At 37.8% G+C, this 16448-nt stretch overlaps 1 pseudogene; it reads left to right on the top strand.

Moving 5' to 3' along the window:
* The first annotated feature begins 719 nt into the window (after positions 1 to 719).
* On the top strand, positions 720 to 1166 carry LOC114222783 (endothelial differentiation-related factor 1 pseudogene; annotated as a pseudogene).
* The last annotated feature ends 15282 nt before the right edge of the window (positions 1167 to 16448 follow it).

The raw sequence follows: 16448 nt of genomic DNA on the forward strand, positions 1-16448 counted from the left end.
GTCAAAAATAGAACTACTCTATGATCCAGCAATTGCACTACTAGGTATTTACCCAAAGAATGAAAAAATACTAATTCAAAGGGATACCTGCAGCTCCACGTTTATAGCAATATTATCTACAATAGCCAAGTTATGGAAATAGTACAAGTGTCCATTGACAGATGAATGGAAAAAGAAGATATGGTATATATATATATAATGGACTATTACTCAGCCATAAAAAAGAACAAAATTTTGCAATGACATGGATGAGCTAGAGAGTATTATGTTAAGTGAAATGAGTCAGTGACAGAAACATAAAAACCAAATGATTTCACTAAAATGTGAAATTTAAGAAACAAAACAAATAAAGGGGGAAAAAGAGAGAAGCAAACCATGAAACAGACTCTTAACTATAGAGAACAAACTGATGGTTATCAGTGGGTTGGTGGGTGAGTTCAATAGGTGATGAGGATTAAGGAGTGTATTTGTGGTGAGCACTGAGTGTTGTATGGGAGTGTTGAATCACTATATTGTACCCCTGAAACTAATATTACACTGTGTGTTAACTACTGGAATTAAATAAAAACTTAAAAAAAACAAAAAAAAAAACCTGGTAATCATGATCTATCCCACTTGATTGGAATTTGTTCAGAGGAGATGAAGAAGACTGATCACTGCACAACACAACACCTCAATAAAAAGGCCTTCTTCCTAAGTAAAAATTATAAATGCCCGCCATGGCCGAGAGCCACTGGGACACGGTGACAGTGCTGTGCAAGAAGGGCCCCACGGCCGCCCAGGCCAAGTCCAAGCAGGCCATCTTAGCAGCTCAGAGACGAGGAGAGGATGTGGAGACTTCCAAGAAATGGGCTGCTGGCCAGAACAAACAGCATTCAATCACCAAGAACACGCCCAAGCTGGACCGGGAGACTGAGGAGCTGCACCATGACCAGGTGACCCTGGAGGTGGGCAAGGTGATCCAGCAGGGCCGGCAGAGCAAGGGGCTGACTCAGAAGGACCTGGCAACGAAAATCAACGAAAAGCTCAAGTCATTGCAGACTACGAGAGTGAACGGGCCATTCCTAATAACCAGTTTCTGGGCAAAATCGAGAGAGCTATCGGCCTCAAGCTCTAGGGGGAAGGATATCGGGAAGCCGATGGAGAAGGGGCCAAGGGCGAAATGAACACAAAGCCTCAAAATCAGTGCATTCTGGCTGATCTCGTCTGGCTGGTTCCCCTTGACCACCAGCACCAGTGTGGATCTCTTCACAAGGCCGAGCAGAACGCGGGGCATTAGCCCTGCCCAGGAACCCCCTCAACCCATACCTGCTGTCAAACAAACGAAAACTTGCAAAGTGTTGCTTCTCCTGATTTTTTTTCCTTCCCATCCCCGGTGTCTGCGCAGTCTCAGGGTGGCTCCCTGGGGAGCTCTGAATGGGACCACCTCATTCTGGCAGGGCTGTGGGTTGGGGCAGCCTGATCGGGAAGATGCCGTCTCTAGTCCAGCTTTTAGAGAAGCCAATAAACGATTGTTGTCCTTAAAAAAAAAAAAAGAAAAAAGAAAAGAAATTTGAGTGTACTTAAATGTTTTATTCAAATATAAAAGGCATTCTGTTAAATTATTCCCTAAAAAGACTCACATCTTTAAGAATTTGGGAGCCTCCCAGAACTACCACTGCCAAAGTATATACTGCTGGTCAGAATATGTAGCACAAAGTCTTTGAGTACATTATGAAATGATCATGTATAGCTGAAAATGTGCATTCCTCACAACCCAAGAATTCAGCAGCCAGTTACATGTCCCAAAGAACTGACAGTGAAAAGTGCACCAAAAGTAGGAGTATTCATGGTAGTAGTTGATACAGTAAAAGACTGAAAACAACACAGCACAAATGTCAGTTGAGAGAAGGATGGATTAATAAATTGTGGAATATTCACACACATATTATACATATATATGTATATACATATATATCATAACATACATAACTAAATACAGTTTTAAACAAAAATGTATACAACACAGAAGAATCATGAAAACTACAATGTTGAGTAAAAAGAACATTTGAAATATTACACACCTTGTGGTGATACATAGAAATCAGAACAATGTTAAGCAAAGGAATGCAGAGGATGCCACTGGAAATGGTGCAATTTATGGCTCCAAGGGTCTGCTCTTCTACAGAAGCAACCAGTAAGCTGGCAAAAACCATCAGAATCAACTTTTTCAAAACTTGAAAAAGTGATAAAATCTTACAACAACCAGGCCAGTGCTTAATGAAGAAAAAGACAGCTAAGTTTTGCTAATAGAGCATGATGCTAATTTGTCCATGTACCATCCCTTATCCTGCAGCTGAATGGTGGTCATGGGGCCATGATTCATGTTTTTGGTGTGTATCACTGATGCCACAGTGGGTAATAGAGACTTTGTTCTCAAAGAATTATGGTTTTGTGTTTTGACATTGGTTCCCTAATGATCTGCTCAGAAGCTTTCCTTTGTCCTTTCCTCCTCAGAAAACTCTTGGGGCTAAAGTACCCTCCTGGACAGCATTGGTTGAAACCATTTAAAAATATATATTACCTGTAGCTATCAGGAGCTAGAATAGTAAATATGGCAAACAGCCAATAGAAGGAAGATGGAAAGGATTGGGAAGGGGAGGAAGACATATGGAGGATTAAGGATTTCAAAGTGTTCCATGTATACCAGGGAATCCTGGGAGACATGTGCATGACCAGGGCTAGAATCATACCCAGAGAAGACCTGAGAGTACTGGAGGCTTGTACATATGGCTGATCTTTGAGGACTGTAAAAATAAGAAAGAGTTTCGGGCTAATGCAGAGTGTTAGTCAGCTTTCCACAGCTCAGAGCCAATCTACAAAGACCAAGGAAGAATTTTTGTTGTTGTTGTTGTTTTTACTTTGTTTTGTTTTTCTTTTTTACTTCAGATATTTAAGAAAATTTCTGTTAGGTCACTGGATGACCTGATATAATGGAGCAGAACCGTCAGTGGCCACATGTCAAAAAATACAGCCTTTGCCAAACTAGCTTAGAAAAGTCACAAAACAGGAGATAACTACAGCTCATAAGCAACAGTGCTCACGCTATGAAGGGGGGGTTGTGATTTTCAGAATCACCACATTATAATATTCATAGTGTCCTTTTTTCATCACCAAAAAATATGAGACATGCAGAGAAACAGGAAAGTATGGCCCTGAGGCAAACCAGACATTGGGATTACTAGATAAAGACTTCAAGCAAGTATCTTAAATGTGCTCATGCTAAAGGAAACCATAGACAAAGAATTAAAGAAAATCAGAAGAATGATGTCAACAAATCAGAAATATTAGTAAAGAGGTAGAGATTATTAAAAAGGGTACCAAATATCAATTTTGGAGATGAAAACTACAAAACTTGAAACAAAAATAAATCACAATGCTTCAACAGCACGTTGGAGCAGACAGAAGAAACAATAAGAAAGCTTCAAGATAAGGCATTGAAAGTACCTGATTTGAGAACAGAAAAGAAAAAGATAGAAAAAAATTTAACAGAATTTAAGAGACCTAAAAGGCACCATTGAGGACACCAACATAGGCATTAAGGGGGTTTTAGAAGGAGAGGGGAGAGATACAAGGGCAGAGAGAATTTCTGAAGAAGTAAAGACTAAAAACTTTCCATTTGGTGAAACACATGAATTCAAATGGCTAAAAAATGCAACGAACTTCACATTGGTATATACTCAAAGAGGTCCGCACCAAGATACATTATTAAAAAAAAAGATAGGGGATGACACACACAAAATTCAAAATTGCTACTAACTCTGAGGAGAGTGAAAGGAAGGGGATGGGAAAAAAATATGAGTAGCTTCAATAACATTAGTAATATGCTTTATAAGATAGGTACTGGATTATAAAAAATAAAGTAACCAGGGCGCCTGGGTGGCTCAGTTGGTTGGGCGACTGCCTTCGGCTCAGGTCATGATCCTGGAGTCCCGGGATCGAGTCCCACATCGGGCTCCCTGCTCGGCGGGCAGTCTGCTTCTCCCTCTGACCCTCTTCCCTCTCATGCTCTCTATCTCTCATTCTCTCTCAAATAAATAAATAAAATCTTTAAAAAAAATAAATAAAGTAACCATACTTTATAGTATCTATATGTCATATATCATTTGATAAGCAAATATGTTTTGAAAAATACATAAATAGATCCTAATATTTTATAATGAGAACAAAAAACTAAAGAGTAAAATAGTTAAAATAAATGAATAGTTCACAATAGAGGAAATACAAACATGAATCATATGAAAACTTGAGAAATTACAGATATCACAAAGAAATCTTTTCAACCCATAAATTGAAAATAAAATCACTGAAAAAAAAATATATATATCAAAGATACGTCACAAAAAGTAAATAAAAATACCAGTTCAACAGGAAATTATACATTTTTAAATTCATAAATCTTTATAACTTGGCTTGAATTACATGGTAAAAAAGTTGACTGAAGTAAAAGTAGAGATAGACAAGTCCATAGAAATGTTTGGAAATTTTTTTTTAAATTTTTTTATTGTTCTATTAATCACCATACATTACATAATTAGTTTTTGATGTAGTGTTCCATGATTCATTGTTTGTGCATAACACCCAGTGCTCCACGCAGAATGTGTCCTCTTTAATACCCATCACCAGGCTAACCCATCCCCCCACCCCCCTCCCCGCTAGAACCCTCAGTTTGTTTTTCAGGGTCCATCATCTCTCATGGTTTGTCTCCCCCTCCGACTTACTCCCCTTCATCCTTCCCCTCCTGCTATCTTCTTCTTTTTCTTTTTTCTTAACATATGTTGCATTATTTGTTTCAGAAGTACAGATCTGTGATTCAACAGTCTTGCACAATTCACAGCGCTCACCATAGCACGTAACCTACCCAATGTCTATCACCCAGCCACCCCATCCCTCCCACCCCCCACAACTCCAGCAACACTCAGTTTGTTTCCTGAGATTAAGAATTCCTCATATCAGTGAGGTCATATGATACATGTCTTTCTCTGATTGACTTATTTCACTCAGCATAACACCCTCCAGTTCCATCCACGATGTTGCAAATGGCAAGATCTCATTCCTTTTGATGGCTGCATAATATTCCATTGTGTATATATACCACCTCTTCTTTATCCATTCATCTGTCGATGGACATCTTGGTTCTTTCCACAGTTTGGCTATTGTGGACATTGCTGCTAAAAACATTGGGGTGCACGTACCCCTTCGGATCCCTACATTTGCATCTTTGTGGTAAATACCCAATAGTGCAATTGCTGAATTGTATGGTAGCTCTATTTTCAACTGTTTGAGGAACCTCCATACTGTTTTCCAGAGTGGTTGCTCCAGCTTGCATTCCCACCAACAGTGTAGGAGGGTTCCCTTTTCTCCGCATCCCCGCCCACATCTGTCCTTTCCTGACTTGTTAATTTTACCCATTCTGACTGGTGTGAGGTGGTATCTCATTGAGGTTTTGATTTGGATTTCCCTGATGCCGAGCGATGTTGAGCACTTTTTCATGTGTCTGTTGGTCATTTGGATGTCTTCTTTGGAAAAATGTCTGTTCATGTCTTCTGCCCATTTCTTGATTGGATTATTTGTTCTTTGGGTGTTGAGTTTGATATAGATTTTCTTTATAGATTTTGGATACTAGCCCTTTATCTGATATGTCATTTGCAAGTATTTTCTCCCATTCTGTCGGTTGTCTTTTGGTTTTGTGGACTGTTTCTTTTGCTGTGCAAAAGCTTTTTATCTTGATGAAATCCCAATAGTTCGTTTTTGCCCTTGCTTCCCTTGCCTTTGGCGATGTTTCTAAAAAGAAGTTGCTGCGGCTGAGGTCAAGGAGGTTGCTGCCTGTGTTCTCCTTTAGGATTTTGATGGACTCCTCTCTCACGTTTAGGTCTTTCAACCATTTGGAGTCTATTTTTGTGTGTGGTGTAAGGAAATGGTCCAGTTTCATTCTTCTGCATGTGGCTATCCAATTTTCCCAACACCATCTGTTGAAGAGACTGTCTTTTTTCCATTGGATATTTTTTCCTGCTTTGTCAAAGATTAGTTGACCATAGAGTTGAGGGTCCATTTCTGGGCTCTCGATTCTGTTCCATTGATCTATCTGTCTGTTTTTGTGCCAGTACCATACTGTCTTGATGATGACAGCTTTGTAATAAAGCTGGAAGTCCGGAATTGTGATGCCGCCAGCTTCGCTTTTCTTTTTCAATATTCCTCTGGCTATTCGGGGTCTCTTCTGGTTCCATACAAATTTTAGGATTATTTGTTCCATTTCTTTGGAAAACGTGGATGGCATTTTGATCAGGATTGCATTGAATGTGTAGATTGCTCTAGGTAGCATTGACATCTTCACAATGTTTGTTCTTCCAATCCATGAGCATGGAACGTTTTTCCATTTCTTTGTGTCTTCTTCAATTTCTTTCCTGAGTATTTTATAGTTTTCTGAGTACAGATCCTTTGCCTCTTTGGTTAGATTTATACCGAGGTATCTTATAGTTTTGGGTGCAATTGTAAATGGGATCGACTCCTTGATTTGTCTCTCTTCTGTCTTGTTGTTGGTGTATAGGAATGCCACTGATTTCTGTGCATTGATTTTCTATCCTGCTACTTTACTGAATTCCTGTATGAGTTCTAGCAGTTTTGGGGTGGAGTCTTTTGGGTTTTCCACATAAAGTATCTTATCATCTGCAAAGAGTGGGAGTTTGACTTCCTCTTTGCTGATTTGGATGCCTTTGATTTCTTTTTGTTGTCTGATTGCTGTGGCTAGGACTTCTAATACTATGTTGAATAGCAGTGGTGATAGTGGACATCCCTGCCGCGTTCCTGACCTTAGGGGAAAAGCTCTCAGCTTTTCCCCATTGAGAATGATATTCACTGTAGGTTTTTCATAGATGGCTTTTATGATATTGAGGTATGTACCCTCTATCCCTATTCTCCGAAGAATTTTGATCAAGAAAGGATGCTGTACTTTGTCAAATGTTTTTTCTGCATCTATTGAGAGGATCATATGGTTCTTGCTTTTATTAATGTATTGTATCACATTGATTGATTGGGGGATGTTGAACCAACCTTGCAGCCCAGGGATAAATCCCACTTGATCATGGTGAATAATCCTTTTAATGTATTGTTGGATCCTATTGATGTATTTTGGTGAGAATTTTTGCATCCATGTTCATCAAGGATATTGGTCTGTAATTCTCCTTTTTGATGGGGTCTTTGTCTGGTTTTGGGATCAAGGTAATGGTGGCCTCATAAAATGAGTTTGGAAGTTTTCCTTCCAGTTCTATTTTTTGGAACAGTTTCAGGAGAATAGGTATTAATTCTTCTTGAAATGTCTGATAGAATTCCCTGGGAAGCCATGTGGCCCTGGGCTTTTGTTTGTTGGGAGATTTTTGATGACTGCTTCAATTTCCTTAGTGGTTATAGGTCTGTTCAGGTTTTCTATTTCTTCCTGGTTCAGTTTTGGTAGTTGATACATCTCTAGGAATGCACCCATTTCTTCCAGGTTATCTAATTTGCTGGCATAGAGTTGCTCATAATATGTTCTTACAATTGTTTGTATTTCTTTGGTGTTGGTTGTGATCTCTCCTCTTTCGTTCATGATTTTGTTGATTTGGGTCATTTCTCTTTTCTTTTTGATAAGTCTGGCCAGGGGTTTATCAATCTTCTTAATTCTTTCAAAGAACCAGCTCCTAGTTTCATTGATCTGTTCTACTGTTCTTTTGGTTTCTATTTCATTGATTTCTGCTCTGATCTTTATTATTTCTCTTCTCCTGCTGGGTTTAGGCTTTATTTGCTGGTCTTTCTCCAGGTCTCTTAGGTGTAAGGTTAGGTTGTGTATTTGAGACCTTTCTTATTTCTTGAGAAAGGCTTGTATTGCTATATACTTTCCTCTCAGGACTGCCTTTGCTGTATCCCAAAGATTTTGACCAGTTGTGTTTTCATTTTCATTGGTTTCCATGAATTTGTTTATTTCTTCTTTAATTTCCTGGTTGATGCATTCATTCTTCAGTAAGATGATCTTTAGCCTCCATGTATTTGAGTTCTTTCCAACTTTCCTCTTGTGATTGAGTTCCAGTTTCAAAGCATTGTGGTCTGAAAATATGCAGGGAATAATCCCAGTCTTTTGGTACCAGTTGAGACCTGATTTGTGACCTAGGATGTGATCAATTCTGGAGAATGTTCCATGGGCACTAGAGAAGAATGTGTATTCCGTTGCTTGGGATGGAATGTTCTGAATATGTCTGTGAAGTCCATTTGTTCCAGTGTGTCATTTAAAGTCTTTATTTCCTTGTTGATCTTTTGCTTAGATGATCTGTCCATTTCAGTCAGGGAGATGTTAAAGTCCCCCACTATTATTGTATTGTTGTCTATGTGTTTCTTTGTTTTTGTTATTAATTGCCTTATAAAATTGGCTGCTCCCATGTTCGGGGCATAGATATTTACAATTGTTAGATCTTCTTGTTGGATAGACCCTTTAAGTAGGATATAGTGTCCTTCTTCATCTCTTATTACGATCTTTGTTTTAAAATCTAATTTGTCTGATATAAGGATTGCCACCCCAGCTTTCTTTTGGTGTCCATTAGCATGGTAAATGGTTTTTCACCCCCTCACTTTCAATGTGGGGGTGTCTTTGGGTCTATAATGAGTCTCTTGCAGACAGCATATTAATGGGTCTTGTTTTTTAATCCAATCTGATAACCTATGTCTTTTGTTTGGGGCATTTAGCACATTCACATTCAGGGTAACTTGAAAGGTATGAATTTAATGCCATTGTATTACCTGTAAGGTGACTGTGACCGTATATTGTCTGTGTTCCTTTCTGATCTATGCTGCTTTTAGGCTCTCTCTTTGCTTAGAGCACCCCTTTCAATATTTCTTGGAGGGCTGGTTTCGTGTTTGCAAATTCCTTTAGTTTTTGTTTGTCCTGGAAGCTTTTTATCTCTCCTTTTATTTTCAATGACAGCCTAGCTGGATATAGTATTCTTGGCTGCATATTTTTCTCATTTAGTGCTCTGAATATATCATGCCAGTCCTTTCTGGCCTTCCAGGTCTCTGTGGATAGGTCTGTTGCCAATCTAATATTTCTACCATTGTAGGTTACAGATCTCTTCTCCCGAGCTGCTTTCAGGATTTTCTCTTTGTCTCTGAGGCTTATAAATTTTACTATTAGATGTTGGGGTGTTGGCCTATTTTTATTGATTTTGAGAGGGGTTCTCTGTGCCTCCTGGATTTTGATGCCTGTTTCCTTCCTCACATTAGGGAAGTTCTCTGCTATTATTTGCTCCAATATACCTTCTGCCCCTCTCTCTCTTTCCTCTTCTTCTGGGATCCCAATTATTCTAATGTTGTTTCATCTTATCATATCACCTATCTCGAATTCTGCCCTCGTGATCCTGTAGTTGTTTATCTCTCTTTTTCTCAGCCTCTTTATTTTCCATCATTTGGTCTTCTATATCACTGATTCTCTCTTCTGCCTCATATCCTAGCAGTTAGTGCCCCCATTTTTGATTGCACCTCATTAATAGCCTTTTTGATTTCGACTTGGTTAGATTTTAATTCTTTTATTTCTCCAGAAATGGTTTCTCTAATAATTTCCATGCTTTTTTCAAGCCCAGCTAGTATCTTTAAAGTCATGATTCTGAACTCTAGGTCCAATATCATACTAATGTCCGTATTGAGTAGGTCCCTGGCAGACAGTACTACCTCTTGTTCTTTTGGCTGAGGTGATCTTTTTCGTCTGGTCATTTTGTCCAGAGGAGAATACATGAATGAGAGAACAAAATGCTAACAGGTTAACAACGTCCCCAGCAAATATACTCTATACAAATCAGAAAAGACCTGAAACTAGAGGAAAAGAAAGGGAAAGAAAGAAAAAAGAAAGAGAAAAAAACAAAAACAAAAACAAAAACAAAAAGGTAAAAACAAAAACAGAACAATACAAAAAAAACAGAATATGATCAAATATGATCAGGCTAGTGCATAGATCAGTGCCACACACTAGATTTTGGGTGTATTTTGGACTGTTAGAAAAAAGTGCCTCCTAAAATTTTAAGGGAAGAAAGACTTATATATGTACAAAATAAGGGTTGATACAATGAAGGGATGGAAGATGACTGTAAAGATGAAAATTATAAAAGATTGTATAAAGGAATTGATAAAATAAGAAGTTGTTTGAAAAAAGAAAGAAGATTTAAAAAAAAAAGAAAAAAAAGGGAGAGAATGTGATCAGGCAGGAGACTAGAACAAAGCCATACACTAGTGATTTAGGGTATATTTTGATCTGTTAGAAGAAACTGTATCTCAAAATTTTAAAGAGGGAACAACTTATATATATATGTCAAAAATAAGGGTAACTACTATGAAGGGATAAAATATGACTCTAAAAATGAAAAATAAAAAATGTTTTTTAAAAAAAGGGATTGATAAGATGTTAATTGAAAAAGGGAAAAAGAAAAATTAAAAAAAAACAGTAAAAAAAATTATCTTTGAAAAACTAATGAATCATGGTAAAAAAAAAAAAGCCATGAATTTTATGTGCAGTATTCCCCTAGCGCTGGAGTTCTCCCGTTCTCCTTGATCGGTAAACTTGGTCTTGGCTTGCTGGCTGTTTGTGCTGATCTTCTGGGGGAGGGGCCTGTTGCCGTGGTTCCTAAATGTCTTTGCCGGAGGCAGAATTGCCCCGCCCTTGTCCGACCGGGCTAAGCCAGCTGCTCAGGTTTGCTTTCATGGGCTTTTGTTCCCTGCAAGCTCTGGTACAGCTTTGGAGGACCAGGGTGAAAATGGTGGCCTCCCAATCTCCACCCGGAGGAGCTGAGAACTGGGGCCCCACTCCTCAGTGCGCCCCCAGAGAAAAGCAGTCACTCCTGTCTCCCTGGGCTCTGGCCGCACTCTGTGCTCACCCGGCCTGTGACCGAGAGTTTCTATCTCTGGCACCCGACCCCGCGTGGAATCTCCAAACCCAGCAGATCCCTGCGGTGTGCTCCCGCACCGCTCCTCCCGGGGGAGGAAGGGGAGTCTCCCCAGCTCTGCCGCTTGTTGGGTCCCTGCTGGAGGGGTAGTGGCCCCAGTGGCCTGCGGATCACAGTTTATGGCAACTCTGAGCTGAGATCCCGTGCCTCAGCTCCGTCTCTGCAGCCGGCTTCCCCGCTCCAATACCTGGGAGCTCTGCTGCACTCAGGCACCCCCGGTCTTTCTGTGACCCCGAGGGTCCTGAGACCACACTGTCTCGCGAGGGTTCCACCCCCCACTTAGCCACTGGAGTGACGTCCCTCCGCGGAGCCGACTTCTAAAAGTTCCGATTATGTGCTCCGGGGCTCTATCACTTGCCAGAAGCAGCCACGGAGGCCCCCTCCCCCGCCATCTATCCTCCCGAATATCGCCTCGGATTCACTTCTCCGCATGTCCTACCTTCCAGAAAGTCGTCGCTATTCTGTTCAGAGAGTTGTTGCAACTCTCTTCTTCGATCTCCTATTGAGTTCGTAGATGTTCAGAATGGTTTGATCCCTATTCAGCTGAATTCCTGAGACCAGACGAAATCCAGGTCTCCTACTCCTCCGACATCTTGCTGCGCCCTCGAAATGTTTGGAAATTTTAACATATCTCATTAAATAAATGATAGAACAAGCTGTCAAAAATATCATTAGGTCAAATATACAAAGAACTCTTAAAACTCAACAATAAAAAAAAAGAGATTATAAAATGGACCAAAGACTTTGATACCTGACCAAAGAAGATATACATAGATAGCAAATAAGCATATGAAAACTATACTCTGAGTAATTGGACATAATAGTAAAAAATTAATTAGAAAAAAGAGGTTTCACATCCCATCTCATTAGGGAAATTTAAAAGAAAACAAACAAACAAACAATGAGATACCACTGCACTACCTATTAAAATGACCAAAATCTAGAACATTGACAAGACCATATGCTGACCAGCAGGTAGAGCAACAGGAACTCTCATACATGGCTGATGGGAATGCAAAATGGCACAACCACTTTTGAAGACAGTTTGGTAGTTTCTTACAAAAGTAAACATACTCTTACAATATGATCCAGAAATTGTGCTCTTTGTATTTACTTAAAGGTATTGAAAATCTATGTGCACAAAAAACCTGCACACAAATGTTTATAGCAGTTTTATTCATATTTCCCAAAACTTGGAATCAACCAAGATGTGCTTCAGTAGGTGAATGAATAAACTGTTGTACATCTAGAAAGTTGAATATTATTCAGCACTGAAAAGAAATGAGCTCTTAAGCCATGGAAAGACATGGAGGTATCTTAAATGCATATTACCATTATTTATTAAAAGGCATCAATCTAAGAAGGCTGCAACCTGTATGATTCCAACTTAATGACATTCTGGAAAAGGCATAACTATGGAGACAGTAAAAAGTCAAAAATCAATTCTTTGAAAAGATTTCTAAAGTTGTTAAATATCTAGCAATATGGGCCAAGAGACAGAGACACAGAGGAAAAAAGAGCACAAAAGACCAACAGTCCAATATCAGGAATTAAAAAGGAGAAAATCAATATGGATATTATGTATTCCTAAATTCGACAACCTTTTTAAAATGAAAAACTTGAAATATATAAATTACATAAGATAAAAATAGCACTAATTGAGCCCCTAAGTAAAAACCTTCACCTTCAGGGTTATTTGGTGAACTTTGTGTAGGAGAATGTTTTTTCTTTTTCTTTTCCTTTTTTTTTTTGGCAAATGTTTCTTAAATAGGACATACAAGTATGGACAAGAAGAAAAATAATTGATAACATTGGCTATATTATACTTGCAAACTTCTGTTCTTCAAAAGACACTATTGAGAGAGATAAACAGAAACCTAGGCAGTGAAAGATTATATTCACAACACGTGCATCTGATAATTCTTTTTTTTTAAGATTTTATTTTTTTTTATTTATTTGACAGGGAGAGAGAGAGATAGCGAGAACAGGAACACAAGCAGGGGGAGTGGGAGAGGGAAAAGCAGGCTTCCTGCGGAGCAGGGGGCCCATTGCGGGGCCCGATCCCAGGACCCTGGGATCATGACCTGAGCTGAAGGCAGGCTCTTAATGACTGAGCCACCCAGGCACTCCTGATAAAGAATTCTTAATTAGAATATATAGAGATCTCACATTAATAAGGAACCATAACACAACTCATCATTGGTCATCAAAGAAATGAAAACTAAAAGTGCCATATCACACTTATACATGCTCACCAGAATGGCTAAAATGAAACAGACAACGCTAAATTTGATAACAAACTAAAATTGTTAGAGGAGGCAGGTGAAAAAGTATTTAGAAATATTTGTACAATTCATAAACCCTTAAGCAGTCTTTGCTAAAGCTTAACATATGCATATCTATGACACATTCCTGGATATATATCCAAAGAAGTGTGGCCACACATCGCTCAGAACACATGTATTAAAATGTTTGTTATAGCATCATCCTTAATAGTCCAAAATGCCTATCAACAGTAGGCTGGATAAATAAATGTTAATTCAATAGAATAGTATGCAGAAATAAGAAAGAATATTTTATAAGTACATAAAACAACATGAATGAAACTCACAAATAAAATATTAAGCAAAGGTACCAGATCAAAGGATTGTATTTCATATGATTCTATTTACATAAAGTATTCAAACTAGAAAGACAAATTTGTAGCTACAAAAGCTTTGTTTGGGGGAGAAATGAGCTCTGAATGGGAAGGGTATAAACAAGTCTTCTGGGAATTTGCCAACATTCTGTTTCTTGATTTGGTTGAACTTAACTAGGCATGCTGAGTTACATACTTATGATATACGAACTTTCAGTGTAATGGCTTAGTTATCTCTGTCCTGGTGGCAGTATGCTTTCATTATTAGTTTTGCTCAAATATTAAATATGTATACATTAAATAACATAGATATCTATGTGCACATAGCCTCCTAATACTGTAATATAGAGATGGTGGTTTCAGCCTTTGAGGTGGCTGAAATCACCTTGAGATTAATGTAAAATTTCATTAATGTAAGAGAATAATGTAAAAGAAGAAATTCAATAATTGACTCCTTGGAAATACCAGGGAGAATGGAGTTTAGTACAGAAACACAGCTAATATTTTTTAAGGAGACAAAACTTCAAACACAGACAAGCCATCCTCTGCTAATAATAAGTTTCAATAAGCATATTCCAACAAGTGTGATAAAGGAAAAGGCACTTCTTGATTCTACAGCGATCATTTTTAATATCAATTCAAATTTCTGTATCTGTCATATCTAAATGCAGGCTAATTAGATTTTCTGTCTCCCATCTCATTATTTCAGTCCATCTTCCCAGAGGGTATTTTGAAACAGATGTATGATCGATTTATTTCCAATACTTAAAATTCTTCAAATATTCCACTATTGCTTATGGAAAAAGTTTAAATTCTATAGTGAATCCTAGAATGTCTCCATATTTGGCCTTCACTTAAACATATAGTCTTACTGCTTTTATCTTTCTTTCATATTCAAGCTCCATGATTTTGAAATAAGAATTGCTATTATTTATATGAATCATGTATTCATTAAGCTTTTACCTTCTAATATGAGGGCTGCTTTGTCATGAATGATCTCTTGTTCACTTGGGAATAACTGTGACATGTGTCACTGAAGGGTCATCCCCCTGATGAAGCTTTATTGGACCTTAGTTTGTAGTACTGCACATTGTGGGTAACGTTGCAACATTTATAACTATTTACTGCACTAATTTAATTTTTTATTTTTTTAAATTTTATTATGTTATGTTAATCACCATACATTGCATCATTAGTTTTTGATGTAGTGTTCCATGATTCATCATACCTCAATATCATACTGCATTAATTTTAATATTTATTCCTCAGATCCCAGACTGTAAACCTCCCGAGCACAATGCGCTATGCCTTGTACTTTATATCCCAAGTTTCCGGCTCCAGGTCCAGCACACAGGAGGTGAGATGAGCATCATATTAATTGGGATAGGTTTCGCTGTGAGGAAAGTAGAACTAAAAGTGGTGGCATCAACAGGACAGACATTTATTTCTTTCTTACATAAAAAAATCTGAGGGTAGGTAATGGGGTTTTATGATGGTTGCTTAGTGGTGTGTCTCTTGATGCCTTCTGTCTTACTTCTTTACTGCACGTTGTTTCCATTTACAAAGTCACCCCATGATTGAAGAAAATGGGAGAAGGGCCTGAAATGTCATTTAAAAAAATACCCAGAGTTTCATAATTACTTCCAGTAACACCAAAATTTAGTCACATGGCCTTACCTATTTGCAGTGGAGACAGGGAATTCAGTGCTCGTTCTTACTGCTAATTCCCTTCCTTTTCTTTCCCCCAGTCCCTGCTCAGCATTTCCCCCTCTCCTAATTTCTCTTGACCACACCTTTCTACAGAACCACACTGTCCTTTAATAGGGAGGCATAAGTGGAACAGACCAACAAGAAAATACATTGAGCATATTGAATTTAAAAGGATAAATATTCACCTTAAACACAATGCACATAAATTTTATACTGGTAGATATATTACTATTTATTATTTATACATGCAGATATATTATTATATAGAGTCAATTACCACTCAGAATTCAGTTCTCTAATATTTGTTCTGTCAGAGCTCTGTAAGCACATATAAGCATAAAAATTTCTATGTTGATTCACTTGATCCATATATTTTTTACCATACAGTAATTCAGTGAGATTATAAAATGGTTTATATTTAATGTTTACTTCTATATACATATTATCCTTAATCAGGTGATTTTTGATTCACCCATAGCAGGTTATATTTCTTAGCTAAATATATGACTAAGATGGAGTGTTATTCTTCTTGTAATATTAATATTTCTGATAGCAATTTGAAGATATTGGATTTGACAGACTTGGGCAGATTTGCCCACGGTCAAAAAGACTCAGCCAAAGTATCCGTTGCCATGGTATTTTACTGTAGGCTATCCTGGTACACTGTCTATTTTATTATTCTGTGGAAGCAAAGTTACTTTTTAAGAAATGAAAAACACTTTGAAGAATCTTGTCTTTGAAAGAAAATAAAAAGTAGGCATAAGTAGTTAAAATGATTTTTTTGAATATAACATAGTATTGAAAGACCCCCTTGATAATGTGTGTCTCATACACACACATATACAGACACACATACACACCTTGAAAATATGACATCTGTTTGGATGATTTTATTTCACTTTAAGTAACACTCTATATCTTTTTTTAGAAATTGAAATTGCCTCATTAATTCCAAACTACATACATACATGAAATCTTAATGATATTAAACATTCCATAAACATCTCAGGCTAGTGATTCAATGAAAAATTTCTGTAAGCTTTGTGTTAACATATCATATAAGTGTATATCATAACCTTATAACTTTTAAGAAGCAAATATACCCATGG

This window comes from Eumetopias jubatus, unplaced genomic scaffold, assembly GCF_037043125.1.
Source record: "Eumetopias jubatus isolate StellerSeaLion01/CBP00866 unplaced genomic scaffold, mEumJub1_p1.0 scaffold_6, whole genome shotgun sequence".
In the NCBI taxonomy this organism is placed as follows: domain Eukaryota; kingdom Metazoa; phylum Chordata; class Mammalia; order Carnivora; family Otariidae; genus Eumetopias; species Eumetopias jubatus.